The 22471-nt window shown below is 38.8% G+C and overlaps 1 long non-coding RNA gene across 2 annotated transcripts; it reads right to left on the bottom strand.

Annotated features, from left to right (window-relative positions):
- Positions 1-769: 769 nt before the first annotated feature.
- LOC132657031 (uncharacterized) lies at positions 770-22213 on the bottom strand. 2 transcript variants are annotated; one of them, XR_009594874.1, is made up of 5 exons: positions 21864-22213; positions 20882-21143; positions 19380-19451; positions 3063-3131; positions 770-1044 (listed from the first exon to the last, which is right to left on the bottom strand). It is a non-coding gene; the product is annotated as an uncharacterized LOC132657031 (long non-coding RNA). The 2 variants fall into 2 exon arrangements; XR_009594875.1 differs by lacking the exon at positions 19380-19451 and adding an exon at positions 13879-13963.
- Positions 22214-22471: the final 258 nt, after the last annotated feature.

The following is a 22471-nucleotide window of genomic DNA, read 5'->3' as shown; positions in this document are numbered from 1 at the left end:
GAAGATTCACAGGAGTAATGTCGCCATAGTGGTTTCATTATTCATCATATCTATAGAAGCATGCAGTCAGTAGGCTAACAAAGAGCAGGTTACTTTAGTATAATACCAGTATGGGAGTACTCAAGAATGCAAAGGGCTATTTCTGGCTACAGATGATTTTTATTTTTTTTTTTTAGTTTGATGTTCTTTTTATTTTATTTTATTTTATTTTTTTCAATGCAGTTTATTCAGGAACATTGAACAATCCTCGGACCCCGGGGAAAGCCAGCCCACAGCTTAAATAGCCTCTGGGTAGCCAACCCAGGCGTGCCACGGGGGCAATGCAGATAGGTCCACATACATGGAAGCAAGCCAGATCCTCGGCCTTAGCCAAATGTGGAGTTGTTTGTGACAGAGAGCACTCACCATCGGGAAGGTGGAAGGCGGAAACCAGCTCCATCTTTAAGGCATAGCATTCCGCAGCTCTCTACAGTTCCCCCTTTTTGTTTTAGACGCATCAGGCAAGAGTAGAGGTCTGATCTCTGATATTAGAAATAAATTGGGACTTTGTACAGATGTTCATTTAGGTGTCATCCACCCAAAGAGCATCAGACCCGTCCGATACCTTTTTCTCAGAGGCGGGACCTGGGGCATCAACCCGCATGCAATCAGACATGCTCTTCTCTGGGTCCAAAGCGGCTGACCCTGAGTGCAGTGCTTAGCCTCGCATCCTGAGCGTATCATTTTAGCTTTTTATGGTATCCAACCATGCTTGGGGAGAATGTCCTGCTTCAATGGCTGTAAAGGCCTGAATGATCATGGCTGCATCACACTGTTGTGAGACTCTAATCTTGCATATATACCACAGGCAAACCAAGGAGACCAACACCAGAAGGCCTGCTAACACTCCCATGCCTGCCCATTCCTTCAGATGATTCATGGCTGCAGCAATCCATGTTGATAATCCTGTGGCTAGTAGTCCTGCGTCCACTCCGGTAGAATTTACTGTGACAATGGCCACTCTCAGCTGCTCCATCGTAGTATCGAATTCTCCAGTCCAATTACCTAAAATATAGCTCGACAATTGTTTAGACAGATTTGCAGCGCAGGAAAAATTCTCATGTTGTATGCTAGTGACACAAAGTCCAGCATACTTTCATTGACAGCCAGGTTGAGCGATTTGCCATAGGGTATCAATTTGCTCCTGCAAGAGGTCAATCCTCTGATTGAACACCATCAAGCTTCCTTTTAGTTGAGCATTAATTCCTTTATGTACAACTAAGGCATGAGCTACATTGGCTAAATGATTATTCAGGGTCTGAGCAGTCTGCCCAGTATGACTCATGGCTAATGCCCTGGTGGTAGCTCCAAGTACTGTATCTAACTGATTAAAGAAACTGAGCAAAGGTGGAATGGAGACAATAAGAAATCTGTATGGGCATTCACACCTTTTCTGGAAAGTGTTAGCCATATTGGTAAGGATCATGGCTCAAATTTAAAATTTTCTGCCATTGTGTATTTCAGTTCACTATAACTACTATTTCATTAGTATTATTTGGCCTTTGAGGTTTGAACTCATTAATATTCTTTAAGGTAAGAATAAAGAAATCAAAAGTGTAGTTCCTGTGGCATCAGAAGCAAACACTCTGTTATATGTTTTGTTTTTTTCTTTTCTAACAACCCATACAGAAATTTGGGGCTGGTGGAGCTTCAGTCACTCTCAGATTTCTGAGTCATACCTACCAAAATAACCTCCAGCCTTTCTCTCAAAAGATATTTATAAAACACTACTTAAAATTGATAAATTACAATAAAATATGAATGATATTATTATAGAATATGAACAATTATTTTTAACATTAGAAGCTTAAATATAAAATCATTCAAAAAGTTATTTTCTTTCTCTGAAGTCTTTGAAAACAACATATGGTCATTTTTCTATTTGTTTATGTTTATTTATTTAAAATAGAATGTCACTCTGTATGTCATGTTGTCCCAGAGCTCTCAATATAGTCCATGCTAGCCTTGAACTTTATCTTTCTGACTTAGCCTACTTTGTGCTGGAGTTCCAAACATAAGCCATTCACTTCTAAGGGAGATAAAATAGGCATTTTCCAAATAGAAACCACAGAAATAACTTTTAATAGAATTCAAAGCTACCCCTATCAGTGGACTTGGAGAAGGGCATGGGAGGAGATGAGGGAGGGAGGGTAGGATTGGGAGAGATTGAGGGAGGAGGTTGCAGCTGGGATATGAAGTGAATACACTGTAATCAATATAAAAATTAAAGAAATAAAAATAATTAAAAGCTAATTCTTAGTATACGCATGGGCTGCAACTCCCAGCAGAGAAGGATTATTCCTATCACCACCTTTGTCCAACTTTCAGGATAGCATTGCCAAGAAAAATTGAGACAGATTAAAGAAGTTATTAAAGGGTTTATTTACAAGATATGGATTCTTACTGCAGGTGGTCCTGCAGGCCCAGCACAGAGCCTCAAATGCTCCTACATTGTAATGTGAGATGTTCTAGCCTCCACAGTAGTCAACCCCCTGCATCCTGCAAGGAATTTGGAGGAGTCTGAGTATGGTAGGATGGAAGAGGAGAAATTCCCACTCCAATTAGCCTCCTCTGATGAAATTGTACTCTGACTGTGAAGCCCTGCTTTCCTCTATTGCTCAGAGAGTGAGTTGTGCATAGTAGCTGAGAGTCTTGAGGAGCTCAGAATGCTATGGGTAGCACAAAAGACTCAGATGCTGACTACTGAGCATAGGAATTTGTGTATCCCCTTTCTGAATGCTGACCTCTACCCAAGAGTACTTTCTTTTGAAAGTATATAAATAAATTTAATGGCACCAGAGACAAAAAGCATTCTTGAAGCATAGCAAGTATCCTTTATCATGATAATACAAAAGTTTCTTTTTCCTCTCCAAACTCACACTAAGTGGTAAGGTTTCAGTTATCTCCGTGGACTTAAGTTACTGCTAAAGCTACTCAGAAAATCAAACTATAATAAATCACACTAATATCCTTTATTTAATAAAAGGAAAAATCAAACAGCATATCTCTGCACAACACCTTACCTGTGTCTCTCTCTGCTGTTACTGACTTGACATGAAGCAATTAATTTTTCTGGGGCTATGATCCCCAATCTGCAGAATAAATAATCAGAAGTATTAAAAGGTAAGGTCTTATGTTAAATTCCCTATGTCTATATTCTTCCACACATTCTTTCAACCCACTGATCCTCCATTAACTCTCAGTGGCCATAACCACACCTTATTGCATCACTGTATATGCAGCTTTCTGGTTAGTTCTTTCTAACTACTTAGGCAAAAATAAAACCTGCCAAAGAGTCAAAGTCTAGATGTAAGCAATCTGTTTTATGCTGTAATACAGCATAAAAGCAGGCCGACTATATAGGCTTTGAATCTGTTCATTTATTTTTGAGGCCCATGTTCTTAGCTCGTATGCTATGTAACCCCTCTTTTTTCAGTACTTAACATGCTTTCTTTCTCTGTATAATTTCCATAATGGAATAAATCAGTGTGAAAATGAATCTTGTCATACATGAATATAGTTTCAACTGTCATGATTAGAGCTACTAAGAACTACCACAGAATATTTGTTATCATCTATCTATCTCACTATATATCATCTGTGTGTCTATCATCTGTATATTTACCTACTTGTATCCCTATTATCTATCATTTCTTATCATCTACACATTTATCTCCATCACCACCTATCAGTAATTGCCTATGGACATCTATCATCTATCTACTTATCTGCCATTTATCTGTAATATGCCTATATTATCTATCCATCTACATGTCTGTATCATTTCTCTGTCATTTGTTAAAATATATCTGTCATTTAACTGTCATCTATCATCTGTTGCCTATCATTTGCCTCCATTTATTTTCTACTTCTCTATCATCTATTTTTGTCCATATCTCAATTTATCTTCATCATATATCTATGTGTATCTGTTTTGATAATCTATTTGTCATTGACTTACCATATATATATATATATATCATTCTCTTTAATCATAATTATATGTTTATTATTTATATATCATCCACTTATATGTTATTCATCTCTGTTTATAGCAGTCTGTCTTTTTATTTTTCTATTTTTTATTCAGTTTACATTCTTCCTCCCCTTCCTATCCCACCATCTCTTCTCCCCTCTCCTCTTTTCCTCAGAAAAGAGGAGCTCCCTTTTTCATCTAGCCCAGCTCAACAAGTTGTATCAGGACTAAGTATGTATGCCCTCTTCCCCTGTGGCCTGGCAAAGCAAAGCCACCAGTGGAAAGTGATCAAAAGTTGTCAAATGAGTCTATGTCCTATGCACTCCCCACTTCCCTTATTAGAGGACCCATGTGAAGCCTAAGCTGCCCACTGCTTTATCTTTGTAGGGTGTCTACATCCAGTTCCTGCATGGTGCTTGGTTGATGCATCAATCTCAGCAAGCCCCTCTGGGCCCTGGTTAGTTGGCTCTGTTGGTGTTCTTGTTGAGCTCCTGTACCCCCCTGGTCTTTTTCTCTTTCATCCCACTTTTCCACAAGATTCCCTACACATTGCCCAGTGTTTGGCTGTGTGTCTCACCATCTGTTTTGAAGCACTGCTTGACAGAGCCTTCCAGAGGACAATTATATCAAGCACTTGTCTGCAAGCTTAGCAGAGTATTCTTTATAGTGTCATGGGTTGGTCTCTGATAAGGTAGCCATTGGTAAGGTATTTCTTTAACCTTTGCTCTATCTACACTATCTTTATCCCTGTACATCTTCTACCATCAGCTCAGGATATAAGGTTAAAAATTAATAAATGTAATCTCTTGAAACTAAAAAGCTTCTGTAAGGCAGAAGACAATGTCAATAGAAAGAAATGATGACAGTCTACAGATAAGGAAAAGATCTTCACCAATCCTATATCCAGCAGAGGGATAATATCCAAAATACATAATAAACTCAAGAAATCAAAAACCAATAAATAACCCAATTAAAAAATGGGGTAGAGAACTAAACAGAATTCTCGACAGAGGACTATCAAATAGTCGAGAAGCACTTAAAGAAATGCTCAGTATTACAACTTGAGATCAGGGATGGAGATACCCCAGAGGATCTGTTGCTATACAAGATTGTTTTGGAAATTCTGGGTTTTTTGTTTCTCCATATGAAGTTAAGAATTTTTCTTTCAAGGTCTGTAAAAATTGTGTTGGTATTTTGATGGGAATTGCACTGAATCTGTAGATTGCTTTTAGCAGGATGGCCATTTTCACTATATTAATCCTACCGATCCATGAGCACGGGAGATCTTTCCATCTTCTGATGTCTTCTTCAATTTCTTTCTTCAGAGACTTGAAGATTTTTTAAACAGGTTTTTCACCTGCTTGGTTAGACTCACCCCAACATACCTTATGTTATTAGTGGCTATTGTAAAGGGTGTTGTTTCCCTGATTTCTTTCTCGGCCCTTTTCTCTTGGGTATACAGGAGGGCTTCTGATTTTTTTTTTTGAGTTAATTTTGTAACCAGCCACTTTGCTGAAGGTGTTTATCAGCTGAAGGAGTTCTCTGGTTGAATTTTTGGGGTCACTAAGGTATACTATCATATCATCTGTGAATAGTGAATCTTTGACTTCTTCCTTTCCAATATGTATCCCCTTGATCTCCCTTACTTGTCTTATTGCTCTAGGTAGGACTTCAAGTACTATGTTGAAGAGATATGGGGAGAGTGGACAGCCTTGTTTTGTCCCTGATTTCAGTGGGATCGATTTAAGTTTCTCTCCATTTAGTTTGATGTTGGCTATAGGCTTGCTGTATCTTGCCTTTACTATGTTTAGGTATGTGCCTTGTATCCCTGATCTCTCCAAGACTTTAAACGTGAATGGGTGTTGGATTTTGTCAAATGCTTTTTCGTCATCTAAGGAGATGACCATGTTGTTTTTTTCCTTCATTTTTTTCTGTTTGTAAATATGATGGATTACATTGATGGATTTCCATATATTGAACCACCGTTGCATGGGTAGGATGAAACCTACTTGGTCATTGTGGATGATATTTTTATGTGTTCTTGTATTTGGTTTGCAAGTATTTTATTGAGTATTTTTGCATCAATGTTCATAAGAGAGATAGGTCTGAAGTTCTCTTTTTTGTTGGGTCTTTGTGTGGTTTAGGTATCAATGTGATTGTGGTTTCATAGAACAAGTTTGGTAATGTTCCTTCTGTTTCTATTTTGTGGAATAATTTGAAGAGAATTGGAGTTAGCACTTCTTTGAAGGTCTTGTAGAATTCTGCACTGAAGCCATCTGGCCTTGGGCTTTTGTTTGGAAGGGATTTCTTTGGGACATATAGGGCTGTTCAATCTTTCTACCTGGTCTTGACTTAATTTTGGTAGATAAAATCTATCAAGAAAATTGTCTATTTTTTTAGATTTTCAAACTTTGTGGCATATAGGCATTTTAGTACAACCTAATAACTGTTTGGATTTCCTCCTTGTCTGCAATTATGTTCCCCTTTTCATTTTTTATTTTGCTGATTTGGATAGTTTCTCTCTGCCTTTTAGTTAGTTTGGCTAAGGGTTTGTCTATCTTGTTAATTTTTTCAATGAACCAGCTCTTTGTTTCATTGATTCTTTGAATTATTTTATTTGTTTCTAATTGGTTGATTTCAGCCCTGAGTTTGATTATTTCCAGCCATCTGCTCCTGCTTGGTATTGGCATAGAAAAAGAATGGTGGATCAATGGAACTGAACAGAAGACACAGAAATAAACCCATACACCTATGAATACTTGATTTTTCACCAAGATGCCAAAACCATTTAATGAAAAAAAGACAGCATCTTCAACAAATGGTGCTGTTTCAACTGGATGTCTACATGCAGAAAAATGAAAATAGATCCATATTTATCACCCTGTACAAAACTAAAGTCAAAGTGGATCAAAGACCTCAATATAAAACAAGATCCTATAAGATGGTTAGAAGAAAAAGTGGGGAAGACCCTAGAACTCATTGGCATAGCAGACAACTTCCTGAACTGAACACCATCAGCACAGGCCCTAAAAGCAACAATCAATAAATGGGACCTCATGAAACTGAAAAGCTTCTGTAAGGCAAAGAACACTGTAGTCAGAACAAAAGGACAGCCTACAAATTGGGAAAGGATCTTCACCAACCCAACATCTGACAGAGGGCTGATATCTGGAATAAATAAAGAACTAAAATGTTAAAAGGCAATAATTCAAGCAACCCAATTAAAAAATGGTTAGGGAGCTAAACAGAGAATTCTCTGTAGAAAAATATAGAATGGCAGAAAAACACATAAGGAAATGCTCTACATCCTTAGCCATCAGAGAGATGCAAATCAAAACAACCTCGGAGATTTCACCTTGTACCCATCAGAATGGCTAAGATCAAAAACTCAAGGGACAATGCATGCTGGAGAGGTTGCAGAGAAAGGGGAACCCTCCTCCATTGATGGTGGGAATGTAGACTGGTACAAGCACTCTGGAAATCAATCTGGAACTTTCTCAGAGTTCTTAAGAGAGAGGTCCTAGTAGTGGGATCTTACTTTACTAGGATCCTGCCTCTCTTCACTTCATGGTGCTCCCTGTCCTCTATTTCACACTCAGCTATGACAAACTGGCTTACTACAGGATCAAACTCAATAGCACCAAAAGAATACGGGAAAATAAACCATTGTTTCCTAAAAGTTAATTGCTTGAAGTCTTCTGTCATAGTAATGGAACATGAACACAGTCCTTGCATGTCCTCTTCCTATTTATAAATTAGGAACAGTGCTTTCTCAAGATCCAACTATACCACTCCTAGGCATATATCCAAAATATATTCAAGTACACAAGAAGGACATTTGCTCAACCATGTTTGTAGCAGCTTTATTCATAATATCCAGAACCTGGACATAGTCCATGGTAGCTCAGTATCCAAGTGGGTGTCCTAGTAAGGGGGACAGGAATTGTTTCTGACATGAACTCAATGACTGACTCATTGAGCTTCCCCTCCCCCTCGAGGGAGGAGCAGCCTTACTAGGCCACAGATAAAGACATTGCAGCTGTCCTGAAGATACCTGAAAAACTAGGGTCAGATGGAAGGAGAGGAGGACCTCCCCTCACAGTGGACTTGGATGGGGGCAGGGAGGGTTTGAGGGAAGGAGAGAAGGATTGGGAGGGAAAGAGGGAGAGGGCTACAGCTGGGATACAAGGGAATGTATAAAATTATTTAAAAGTAAAAAAAATATTAAAAAAATAAATGTTCAACTTCCTACTCATTAAGGAAATGCAAATCAAAACAACTCTGGGATTCCATCCCACACTGATCAGAATTGTAAGGATCACAATCTCAAGCCACAGCTTATGTTGGAAAGGGTGTGGAGAAAGGGGAAAACTCATTCATTGCTGCTGGGAGTGTAAACTTTCAGAACCACTTTGGAAATCAATTTGGTGCTTTCTCAGAAAATTGTGAATAGCTTTACCTCAAGACACATGTATACCTTTCCTGGGTTTATACCCAAAAGACACTCCACCATACAACAAGGACACTTATTCAACTATGTTCTTAGCACCTTTATTTGTAATAGCCCGAAACAACCTAGATGTCCCTCAACTGAAAAAAATGGATAAAGAAACTGTGGCACATTTATACAATGGAATACTACTTAGTTATTAAAAACAAACAAACAAAAAAATCATGACATTTGCAGGCAAATGGATGGAACTAGAAAAGATCCTCCTGAGGGAGGTAAACCAGACCCAGAAAGACATGTTTGTGTGTGCTAATTTATAAATGGATTTTAGCATTATAAACAGAATAAGCATATTCCCAGGCATAGACCCAGAGAAGTAACATGGAGGATCCACAGGAGGATACATAAATCTCACTCTCAAGGAGAGATAGAATAGACAGAGGAAGTGGCTAAAGAGAGGGAACAAGGTAGGAGAGGGAGCACAGAGAGTTAAGAGGGGGTGATCAGACTTAAGGAGAGAGAGGGCAAGAGAACAGAAAGCCTATAGAGAAAAGAGAAACTAAGGGTGGTCGTATCTTTGTGTTTTTTTTAATTAATTATTTTTTTAATATTAATCACAGGTTATTTACTTTGTATCCCAGCTGTAGCCCCCTCCTTCATTCCCTCCCAAACCCATCCTCCCTTCCTCATCTCCTCCCTTTCCCTTTCCAAATTCACTGCTAGGGGAGGCCCTCCTCTCCTTCCACCTGACCCTAGCTTATCAGGTATCTTCAGGACTGCCTGCAATGTCCTCCTATGTGGTCAAGCAAGGCTGTTCCTCCCTAGGGTGACAAGCTAGACACCTAAGTCAGAGTAGACTCCTTGTAGGATACGAGGGGTACTCCAGCAGAAAGTCCTTGTAGCAGAGAACATAAAGACTGAAGAGGACACCCTCTAACTTGAGTAATCTCTTAGCAGAGGGCAGGGAACATCAAACCAGCCACAAAATTTTGCATCAGTATGTCTTTGTCATTTGGTCCATATCATCTTTCAAAGTATCTATTTTATATGTGTATCTATAAACTACCATCCATTTCTCTATTATTTATCAACCATCTATTATTTATCTCTTGAAGATCAATGTATTTCTCTGTTATCTTCATCATTACCACCATCATCTATCTACCATTTCTTCTTCCTTACTATTATACAGATGTATGCAGTCTTTTATTGAAAGAAGAGTTAGTTATGAATTGAGTTAACAAATATTCTTTTGTGAGTATAATGGTTTAGATTTAGACATTTAGATTATTTAGAAAATATATTAATGTTTGAATTTCTAGAATAGATTAAACATCTATTTTTAGAATAGATTTAAACATCTGAAAAGAGTTTTGTAATAAGACATACATTATTTCATATCAAAGATTGAGTCATGTAAAATTAACTTAAATATTTAACATTCATTTCTTAAATTTAATTTTATTTATATATTTATTTATTACAATGCATTCACTTTGTATCTCCTCTGCAGCCCCCTCCCTTGTCTCCTCCAAGTCCCACCCTCACTCCCTCTTCTACCCCTATGCCCTTTCCCTAGTCCCCTGATAAGGGAGGACCTCCTCCCCTTCCATCTTACCCTATTCTATCAGGTCTCATCAAGGTTGGTTACATCATCTTCCTCTGTGGCCTGGCAAAGCTGAACTCCCCAGGAGGAGGTGATCATGTCAGAGGCAACCCCTTTACCCTTTACTAGGGAACAAACTTGGAAACTGATCAGTCTATGGGTTTCCTTTGAACAGGGGTATCTATGTTCTCTCCATGCATAGTCCTTGGTTAGAGTTTCAGTCTCTGCAGGACACCCTGGACCCAGGTATTTTGGCACTGTTTTCCTATGGAGCGCCTGTTACCTCCAGGTCTTTCTCTCTCCCTCTTCTTCCATTAGGATTGGTTCAGCCATTAAAGGCTAGGTTCACAACCAAAGACAGTTAATATTCTTAATTTAAAATGCTTTAAAGTACTAAACATATTTCTTCATAATTCAGAAAAAAATGCAAATTTAGATCAATGTTACTGCAATAATTTCCACAGAAGAAACAAAGTTTGTCCAAGGTTGGTGAGGACAAACTTATACAGTTACCACAGTAGAGGAACATTGTGGCCCCAATTTCTACAGTATACATATTACTTTCTGACCTTACCAGCTCTATGAGAGCAGGGAAGAGATCCCTAGGTCTCTGGCCAAAAGTATTGACTCAGTCATGCAGGAAGATGCGGTAGAGCATTGATTCACAGAACTGTTGTTTTAGCAGATTTAATTCCTCTCTAAATACCTTTCTGTTCTGACCTCTTTATTTTTTTTGACACATTGGTGCATTTTTCATTATTAGACATTATTTCTCTATAAGAAATATAAATAAGTCTAAGCAGACTAACAGAATTCATATGCCTTCTGGTTTTTTCTCATTCTCAGAAGACAATGGCATTGTGCTAGCCTGTGACTCGGTGAGAAGGGTCACTGCCAAAATATTGATGTTTTATAAGTGCATGAAAGGGTGTCAAACACATCATAATCACTCAAAAAAAAAGTAGTGGAACGCAGAATAACCCACTATTCCTCCTGGGTCATGTTACACCCCATATGAAACTTGGATATTTCTCATATTAGAAATGTCTTGCTGTATATGATAAATAAGTCTCTTCCTGACATTCTGCAATCCAGGTCTCACCAATTCTGAATGACTATGCTAACCAGGTACTAATTCCTGAAGGTATTAGAATAGTAATCTGTATGTTTTATCCTTCCTTCCAGCACAGAAAATCACTTGGAAGCTTTTTCTCCATAGAATACCATATCTGGCCCATTTAGATTCGAGTTAAAGAAATTATCTCCCAGTTTAGGGAGAAAAAAAGATTTACTTTACAGTCCCAGAAACAACTTAAAGCAAATAATGGCAACATACACAAACACTCATATCCACTTCAGGATTATGAGGCACCTCTGGGAAGCTTGAAGGATGTCACTATTGTCTCTCAGTTGCACGGTTTGTGTTTAGTGGTTATCCTAATGCCAAACATAGAATGGAGTGAGTGCTGTAAAATTTGAATGATCAAATGAATGGATTGCTTCTGCTGTGGAGGAGAGTCAGCTATACTGAACAGCTTTTCAGAACTGTTTTTTTTTTTTTTTAAACTTCTGACTCACTAGCCTATCTTTGCTTTAGAATTTAAAATTCCCAAGAAAAGAATCTGGTTGACCCAGCTCTCGCTGTTGTCTAATCATTCTTCCTGCATGGCTGGAATTATGTAACATGTCTGGTAAAAAGGCAGATGAAAGAAAAGATACAGTTTTCCGGCAGAAACCTAAGATGTGTCTGCTAAAACTGTGATTAAATGGTCACCAAAGCTCTTCTAGATATTCATATCCCTGGGTTCTTTTGTGGTCTAATTGATATTTTACCCATCAGAGAAGTCCATTTCTTATTGCTTATATCTGTGCAGGAATTGTGACTTCCTCAGAGTAACAAGAGTTTTTAAACCAATGTCTCAAGTGGCCTTGAGTGTGTTGCCCCATTATGGGGGGAATATCCTTTACCTGTTAGATACAGGATGTCCTAAATCAATAAACAATTATTGCTAGACATGAGAACCAAATTATGCTGACTCTCTAGGTCCTAGTGAAGCCTGTGTTACTTTTTATATATGAGTGGCCATGAGTAATATCACCAAATATTCAGCGGAACACAAAATGGCTTAGGTTTTAGACCTTTATACTTTGAGGTAACTTATTATGGAGAAATTGATAATTGATGTAGTTTTTATAATATTTAGCAGTTTTCTTTGTTCTTTAATTGACCAAAAAGATAGTAAAAGTTATGACTTGAATTGACATCAAAGACTGCATTAATAAGTTAACTACTTATCAACATTTTAATGCCAATAAGGCTTAAAAGAGAAAGAAATGCCCTGGGAAGGACTTCTCATTTTCTTGTCTCTACCAACCTATTGCTTAGATAACAGACAGGCAGTGTCACACCCAGTTTATGTAGTACTGGGAAGCAAACCCAGGTCTACTTGCAAGGTAGGCAAGCACTCTACCAGCTGCCATTTCCAGCTCTGGAATATCCTTTTAATATTCCACAAAATTAGGGCACATTAGGATATACAGTGAAAAGTCTGGAGGAAAGGTTAGCCTTACACTCCATTTATGGAAAGAAGACGGTAAAATCCCAGGGAGGGATGCAGAGACTTGTAGGACCCTGCTGTTAAGGTCAAAGCATGGCATTACCAGATAGACCCTGAAATCAGTGCTAGAATGATGGGTTCCCTTCCTCATCTGGGTTCTTTCCTCTCTGCCTGATCTAGGGAAAACCCAGATCCTCTAAGGAGTCTCCCATAGCCCTCAGAGAGATTACAAGCCCAATCACTTCCTGATAAGAAACCTGTTCAGTGTGAACCTGGGGATTGGAGGAAATACCCTTCCTATGCTAATGAGATCTCTTGGTACCTTAGCTTTCAACCAATGATCTTTTTTTGTACCTGGAGTTCTTCCCTCACCCATAGGATAATTAAGTACTGCATTTCCCTTCTTATGATATGACTGTGCTGCTGCCCCATCTAATCAAACACATTTGCTGCACAAAACCCTCCTAGTGCCCAAGATTTATAATGCCTCTGATTCATGAAATAAACTCTTGCTCTCTCACTCAACTCCTCTACCATGACCATCTGAGACTCACTGAACTTTTGATTTTGAATGTCTAATCAGGTTTGCTCAAGGCACAAGCTCCCACTTCACTCCTGCCACTGCTTTCAGACAGGCTTGCATCTTGAGGGTTTTGGTTGTTTGCCAAGTCAAGCTTCTGAGGTTGCAGCTCCAAGATCCCTGCTGCTGCCTGGCTTGGGGCCAGCAGTTTAGTTAAAAGAACTATAACTCTCCTGGAGCTGTCATTTTATTTTGTTATGTTTTTAATTTTAATTTTAATTTATTCATTTTATACCCCAGTCATCACCCTCTACCGCCTTCCCTTCCTGTCCCACCCTCCTCACAGTTTCCCCGCTTTCTACCCACTCCTCAGAGAAGGGGAGCACCCCCATACCCCAGAATATCAAGTCCAATAAAGACTGATGGAATCCTCTTCCCCTGTGGCCTGGCAAGATAGCCCTACCAAAGGAAAGTAACCTAAAAGTAGGCAACAAAGTCCATGTCTGGATCAGTCCCCATTCTTCTTACTACAGGACCCATATGAGGAAGGAGCTGCCAATTGGCTACATCTGTGTAGGGGGCCAGCCTATGCATGGTCTTTGGTTGGTGCTTCAGTCTCCATAGACACCGTTGGGCCCTGGTTATTTGACTCTGTTGGTCTTCTTGAGGTGCTCCAGTCTAGGTCCTTCTATCCTTCCCCCAACTCTTCACAAGACTCCCTGAACTCACCTAATGTTTGGTTTTGGGTCTCTGCATCTGTTTCCATCAGGAGTTGGGTGGAGCCTTTCCCAAGACAGCTATGCTAGGCTCCCATCTACAAGCATAAAGGAGTATTGTTATTCTTGTCAAGACATAAATATCTCTCATGGGATGAGTCTCGGGTTTCTTGGTCATTTTAAAAGAACTATACTACTTGTTGCAGAGAAAATCCTTTCTCCTGCACCTGTGGCTGAACTGGAGATCTTCTGACATGGAAATCTCCTTCTGTGTCCTGCCCTTCCAGAAGAAGCATAACAACAGGGACTCACAAACTGAAGTTTGGCAATTTCCAGCCTTCACTCTGCAATTCACCATCTGTTCTTTTAAGCCTTTCTTTGCCTTCTCCAGTAAAGTATTCATCAGAAACTATCCCACACTCCATTCTCCCATGTAAAACCCTTCTTTTGAAACACAAAGAAATCTCTTTGTCATTCTGATCCACATGGACAAGCATCACAGAGCAGTAAGTGACTGCCAAGAATAGTGTTGGCTGTGATGACTCCATCTATCTATGCTAAAAGCCTGCCCCTGCTGCAGTGGCTTATTCATTACAATCAGGGTGCATAGGAAAACCACAGCCTTTCACACAGCCTGGATATTTGCATAAAGCCCCAATCTCTCAGCAGCGATGCTTTCTTCGGTCCAGCTGTGTTTTCCTGAGTAGTCAGACATGATAAGTTCCTTTAACACATTAAGAACAAAACAGGAGTGATAGCTTATATAAAAGGAGTTTGTGAGGATATTTGAAAGTATGTCTCACAAGTAATGGAAGAAGTGCTTCAGTGAGACATACCTAGATTTGAAGTGAGTTCTATCTAGAACTTGGGCAAGTTACATACTGTTCCTAATCTCTGTTTTTTCATCTATGAACTGGATCTTATTAAAATTGTCTACCTTGTGCAAAATATAATACTTAACACAGTCTCTAGCTCAGTAAACAGCCATTATTGTTATTAATGAATTTATTACTGCAAAGAATTCCTAGTTTCCTTAAAGTTTTATTCATTCATTCAACAAATATCTGAACCTTTTTTCTATGTGTCTGTCATGGTGTTAGATACTGAGGATATGGACAAGAGTAACACATTGCTATTCTTTTCAGAGTTCTCTTTATAATAAGGAGGAAAGCAAGCTGACAATGCCCCTAGCTAAGTGCAGAGGCTCTGACAATGGGTATCTAATGTAAAAGGAACACAGGGTTGCACATGGAGAGGACTGCTTCCAGAAGATGTGGCTCTGCAACTGAGTACCTAAAGGTTTAATTTCGGTATAGAGTGATGGTCAGGAAATGTAGATATAGGATGTAGATGGTAGGAAGTCTTTCTTTCTTTCTTTCTTTCTTTCTTTCCTTTCTTTCTTTTTCTTTCTTTCTTTCCTTTTCTTCTTTTTTTTGTCCTTTAATTTTCTTGGATTTTTAATTTTTTTTATAATTTATTCATTTTCATCCTGATTGTAGCCCCCTCCCTCAACTTCTCCCAGTCCCACTCTCCCTTCCTATTTCCCCTATCCCCTTCCCCTAGTCCACTGAAATGAGTTCTCCTCCACTGCCATCTGCCCCTAGCTTACTAAGTCTCATTAGGATTGCCTGGATCCTTTTCCTCTGTGGCCTGGCAAGACCATTTCACTATAGGGAAGTGATCAAAGAGCAGGCCACTAAGTTTATAACAGAGGCAACTCCTGCTCCCTTTACTTGGGTACCCACATGTAGACTGAGCTGTCTATTGGTTACATCTGATTAGGAAGTCTTGGTCATCTCCATGCATGGTCCTTGGTTGGTGCATCAGTCTCCAAAGGACTTCCTGTGCTCAGACTTTTTAATTTTGTTGGTCTCCTTCCAGAGCTCATATCCCTTATGTGTCCTTCTACTTCTCACCCCCTTCTTCTATAAAATCTGCATTCTGCTCAAAGTTTGGCTATGAATCTCAACATCTGCTTTGATCCCCTATTGGGTGAAGCCTTTCAGAGGACTCTCTATCTTAGGCTCCCATCCTGTTCCCTCTCTTCCACCGCTTTTGGTATCTATCCTTTTTGTCATTCTGAATGAGATTTAAGCATCCTCCCTAGGGTCCTCTTTTTTTTTTTTTAGCTTGTAGATGACATTTCATATCTAAAAATTATTTAGAAAATACAGTAAGAAATAGACAATAATGCCTTATCAGGGAGACAATCAGTTTACGAAAAGCATATACTCAAGAAGAACATGATTGAAGGTTGCAAAGTTTACATAGCCAGGCAGAGTAAGAATGGACAGCCACAGAGTCTTGATAAGATGAAAGCCTTTATTCCATGCAGAAAGGGTTGGCATTTAATTTAAGGGATTATGGAGATTATTAAAGGATTCTAAATGGGTGCATAATTGTGAAATTGTTTTGGCAGAAGTACAGAGCTTAAAGTGTGGCATGGGAATAAAGAAATGAAGCTGGATGACACAGCTAGAGTGCCTAACTCCTTAGAAATCTTCCTAGCATCCAGGCCAGGTTTCTACTGCACTTCTCTGTTCTTCCACTGGACCCTAAGACAAGAGAAATTAACTGACACTAAAATTTTTTTTGCTCTGCTTCACAGGACTTTGGATAGAATAATAGCCCACCACACACACACACACACACACACACACACACACACACACACACACACACATAGAGGATGGTTTTTGAAAGTCTGAAAAGATCAAGTCACACAAGTTTGTTCTTCAGACAGCTTCAATGAGAAGTGTGTTACTATCAGTGTTAGCCAATATTTCAAGGTATTATTCTCCCAAAGATGAACCAGAAAAAATATAAAACACCCAACTTTTGAGCTATACTCAAAAGTTCATCTGAAATTATGTTTTGCCCTATGGCTTTTATTTTATTTGTAAAAATCCTCCCAATACTGGATAAGTCATATGGTTTGGTTTGAAAGTATCCTCAAAACTCATATGTTAGAACCTGAATCTTTAGTGAACACTCTTAAAAGTAGGGGTCTTTCAGAGGTATTTAGGATCACAGAAGGTTCTGCCTTCATGGGTGGATCCACATTCTGATCAGGGGAAACAGTTTCTATAGTAAGAACAATTTCGGCCCACACTTGCCATCTTGCTCATTTGATGACTTCTGCCCAACAACATGGAAACATGTTACACTAAGCCTGTCACCAGATGTCAGTGTTATATTCCCCAATATCCAGAACTGTGGGAAAATGTATTTATGTCCTTTACAAATGACCCGTTTGGGGTACTCTACTATATTAGCATAAAAACTAGGAGACTAAGCAAGAATGCTGAGCTAACACTGTCTGTCTGAATAAAAGGTTCTCACCTTTGTCCACCTAGATCCTTTATTATGTCTACGTGACACCTGACTCTGAGTGCTTCCTTTCTACTTCAGAGTGAATAGTCTCACATTTCCAAAACATATCTTGACATATTACATGATATGTGAACTAGAATCCAGAATATTTTAAATTCTACCATTTAGGAATCTGGTATAAGTATTCTTTGAATGTCATTTCTAGCATTTATAAAAGTAGAATAATAATATTTCATATTGTTATGGCAAAAACTATAAATAATACAGCAAAACAGATCACATGAAGCCTGAAATACTAACAATCCATTCCAAACATTTATTCTATCCTATAATGACACTGGTACTTTCTTTCCAAGTGGGGTTTAAGGTTTGAAGTATGAATGCTTGGGAAAATTTAACACAAGAAGACAGTGAAAAACATGGCATATTTAGACTATTTAGGGCACTCAGTCACTGAACTTTTAACTTTGTCTCGTACATTCTTGTGCTATTTTTGGATAAGCCAGTAAATGCTTATGTGTATACATGCATACATGCATCACCGTGGCAAACACAGAAAAAGTAAGGACAGAAATAGAGAAACAATGCAAATAAATAAATAAAATAAAAATCAAATAGAATAGTTGACATATCCCTCATCAGTGGGTATATCTTGGTACCCAATTTATGTCTGTCTCCTCTGAGGAACTACCTCTCTGTCCACATTGTTTACCAAGCATCAGTAGTTTGTGCCTCATTTAGCTCTCCAACACATCTCCAAAGTACCATGCTACTGCCTCCTGTATTACTGCTGCCAGAATGGTGTCATGGTGGTTGGCAGTTCCTGGCATAGGTGGAAGCAAGCAAGCTTCTGGCAACAGCCATCTATTCTCATTGCACACTTCTACCCTGGAAGACTGCCCTTCCCTTTGGTTTCCTTGTCTGCTCATTCATAAACTCTCTGGGATCCATTCCCAATTCTGGATCACACTTGATGGAAATAGGAAGGCTGTTGGGAGTACTGACCTGCTAGCTCAAGAGGTGTAAAATCTGTCTGTTGAGTCAAATGTCTCAGCAATCCTGACATTGTCTTATATTAGCTCTAAAAACAACTCCTGCATGTTTAACCCTGCTCTCTGACCTAGACTTTATTTCCATCCCTAAAACAGGAACACTACCTATTACCCACTATCCACTTATACTTTGCAATCTTGCCTGACTTACCCCTACCACATAATATGAATTTCTGTCTTTCTTGGGCAGTTCTTGTATGAGATATGTGAGGTGTATCATCATATTGAAGTTTCATCATGGCCAAATTAGGTCAGTGCAGTCTTTTCTATCTCTATAGGAGAAAATGAAGGGTCACAGCGGTCAATTACTCTAAATCATAGAAGTAGGAATTAAAACTTCAATATCCAAACTCTTTTTCTTTGGGCTGAATTTACTTTTAGTTCACCTGCAATTCACAGTGTGCCAACTCACACAGTCAGATCTGCTGCCCATATGACCATGTACATTGGCACTGTCTACCATAAGGAACCATCATGGTCTTGAGCCAAGTTTCTTTCCCCAATAACCCACAGAAAACTGGCTTGGAGTTCTCTACTCCATTGATCACTCTTGTTTCTTGGCCAGTTTGCCAACTCAATCCTCTATATCCCCTTTAATTTTGTATTGATCTTCTGCTAATCTTCTCCAATAGCTCTTAGCTACAGCTTGTTAAAAATGTTCATTGACAACCCTGAATTAGACTGAGGTCTAGTAACAGGGGCTGGTCCCCAAAGCCAAGGCAAAAATAAAAGTCAGACTCCCAAATTACAGGAAAGAGGTGTCTGTCTGAAGAGGTGTCTGTCTGAAGAAAGGCTCTGACCCAAAGGGGTAGAAAAGAGATGGGGAGATGGCTTTAAAGTTAAGGAATTATGAGAAGCTGAAGGCTGAGACTGTAATGTCACAAGATAAACAGGACATGACAAATTTCTATGGTATAAGGATTATGGACACTTGGGGCTTGACTCATTTGTAAAGAAATCCACCCTACAAAACATAGTGCCATTGGCTTTTGAAATTAGTACCAGGAAGTATAGAGCCAAAGGCCACAGAGGAATTCTCCATTTTAATCCATAACAAACTCAATCCTAGAAGGCAGAGTTGTATGAAGGTTTAATGCCCTAAATTCTGTGGTTCTTGTGACCCAGTCACCTGCATCAGTAGGACGATGTTGTACAGCTTGTAGCACTGGACTGCTGCCTGATGTACATGGAACAGAGGGTTCTATAAAGGGACAGATAAAATGTACTATTAGCAGCACGATTTCAGTGAAACATAGAAATTATGCATGAAAAGTTAATTGCTACGTTATTCACTAATCAGCCTTATCATAGAGAGTATTTAAAGCTGCAGCAGATTATACAACAGCCAAGATTAGGCAACAGTAACTTCTAGAAAGTTACAAAATTGAAACCTACATATACTATAGTTGTCTGAGTTACAGCAGGCCATGTGACACCATTTAGGGGAAAAGAATTATTCTAGTTGGGTTGGTCCCTGGAGAGATATATGAAAACCACAAGTTCTTTTGACATCATATCTGAATTAAACTCAATCAACTCAATTACGCTAATCAGTAATATATATATATATGTATATATACACATATATCTATGTGTATTATTATATAGTAATATACACATATGCATGCACACACACATAGGCAGATTTTTTTGGTGGGCTATTAGGCATCAAAAATTCAAAGATGTTTGTTTAGTATTAAGGTCCATTTCAATTCCTGAATCTAGAATTAACAGTAGTTTGCCTTTGATTGGTTACCTAATTTCTTTGAGTTTCACTTACAAACTATTTACATTAAGAATAAAATAATGGATCCAGTAATAATATCAGAGTATTAAATATAGTCTATATACCGTGTCTTCTAGTGTTTGGCATATACTAGGTCTTTGTTAACAGGCTTAAGACAAAGAAAAAAATTTAAATGTGTTATAAGTAAAACAGAAACAAAATTATGAGGAATTTAATAAGAACTGACATTTGCAAAGATAATACACACTTCCATGTGACACAGTTCTGGGACTATGGGTTTTGCAGGTGAGAACCTTCAGAAATCACAGCAGTTGTTCAAAATACTGCTGAATGAGTTAAAGGTGTGACAATGTGGAATTTTTAAGAAGAGTAGTGGTATTTATCTGTCTGAAAAATAATTTAAGAGCAAAAAGTTAGAGAAGCCACATTGGGCACACAGTCTTGAATTGCCTTCAGAGTTGGTTCACTCATAGCATAGACAGATGAAGCTGTTGGAAATTTATATGTAAGGAAATTTATTTGGAGTTAGCAGAGGTATGAAGAAGAGACTTATGTAAGGTAAGGCCAGAGGCAGGGACGTTAGTGGGATCTCATAAATGTATTCAGCCAGGAGGAGATAACAAGACTGACAATAGTAAATACACAGTCAACAAATGGGAAGATATTGAGGAACAAATTTCTAGAGGATTGGTAAATAGCTGGCTGTAGAATTAACATAGTCTCTGGAAGTTCTCTCTCTGTGTGTTTAATGATGAACAGGAAAAAAAAAATGAAAAATAACACCAAGCCACTAGGCAGAAATCTCTGAAAGAATTACAGTTTATAGACACAGAAGAGCCTGGTAGGAAAGAGTTAGGAACCAAGCCAAACAAAGTCCCACTGACCTTGAGAATTTAACAACTCTGTAGATAGCTTAGTCTCCATCCTGGATGGCTTGTTCACATCAGGGCTGGCCAACCTTTCCTGGCTATTTGCAGTGTCACCGGCAAATGTGGATTTGAAAAGCTTGGTTTTCACAGATCCAGTGCCCCATGAATCAGAAAAAGACTTCTGGTCATTGTACATCTGACTCCTCACCAATATTCTCAAACAACACAGTCCACTCAGACAATCCAGTGTAGACTCTAAATAAGGGAGCAGGCTCACCTATTAAGAACAATATAGTTTACAAAAGAAATGCTAAAAGTGAACACTTAAGTTTACATTTCCACCAGCAGTAGAGTAGGGTTCCCCTTTCTCCACTTTCTCTCTAGCATGTGTTGTCACTTGAGTTTTTGATCTTAGCCATTCTGATGGATAAAAGGTGAAATCTCAGGGTCCTTTTTGATTTGCATTTCCCTGATGATTAAGGACATTGAGCATTTCTTTAAGTGTTTCTCTGCCATTCGATATTCCTCTATTAAGAATTCTCTGTTTAGCTCTGTACCTCATTTTTAAAAAGGATTAATTGATTATTATTATTCATTACTATTATTATTATTATTATTATAAATATTCAATAATTGAACCTATTCTCTTTTTAACTGAATTTTCTCTCAGAGAACAGTTATATCTTCCTGCAGTGATCCAGTGCCACCCGCAACCATGGGGGTGGAGGGGAAGGCGCAGGAGGCCAGTCTGAATTATGAGACTTGGCAGCTTTTTTCTTTGACTCCGTTTCATCTTCACTATGGACATTTGAAATAAGCTGAGAAGTACTTTTTTTTGCCTGTTTGGCTGCTTTACTTTTTCCAAGCAACTCTAGTTTTACAAAGTAAAGGGATTAGGGAGTTTTATTCTAATTCTCTGTGTCTTAAAAACCTATTTAAGGGATCTGATAGATCCCATCTTACTAGTTCCCTGCCCCTGACGGCCACCCGACTTTACCTTAGTTGCTTTGCGTGTGTTCCTGTGGTCTGTATAACTTGCCTCAGCTGGTCCTCTGTCTCAGGTTCCCAGGGTTTCAGCTCCATCTGTCACTGGCCAGCAGTGACACCTGAATACCACCTGAGAGAGGGCTGGGAGAGAGAGAGACAGGGAAACACAGAGAAGGACACCAAGTCTACATGCTGATCCAGGTGTCTAGTTAATGGACATCAGGTTAACACTTAAGTAGGCAAGAAAGTACAAGCAGTTTCTCACGTAGGAGCTTTACTTGGTCAAAACATAGGAGAGCTCACTCAAGGTTACACAGAGCCTGCTGTCTGGTTACTATGGTTGCACAGAGTTTCTCAGGGTCAGAGCAGTCCACTCACTGTAGGACCACCAAGGTCAGTTTATGAGAAACTGGACTTTGGAAAATAGCCAAAGCTAAGAGGCTGAATTCCACTGCTCAGATGCCATTAACTCCAAATTCGCCATTAACTCCAAAAAGGGTGCCACATTCCCCAGACTGTTTTTGTGGTTTTTGTTTTGAAATGGGGAAATTCCATTTTATTTATTTATTTTTTATGGTTAATATTTTTATTCTTTTTTATTTTTTTAATATTAGTTAC

Source organism: Meriones unguiculatus, chromosome 10, assembly GCF_030254825.1.
Source record: "Meriones unguiculatus strain TT.TT164.6M chromosome 10, Bangor_MerUng_6.1, whole genome shotgun sequence".
Taxonomy (NCBI): Eukaryota; Metazoa; Chordata; class Mammalia; order Rodentia; family Muridae; genus Meriones; species Meriones unguiculatus.
This window is presented reverse-complemented; position numbering and strand designations above follow the sequence as displayed.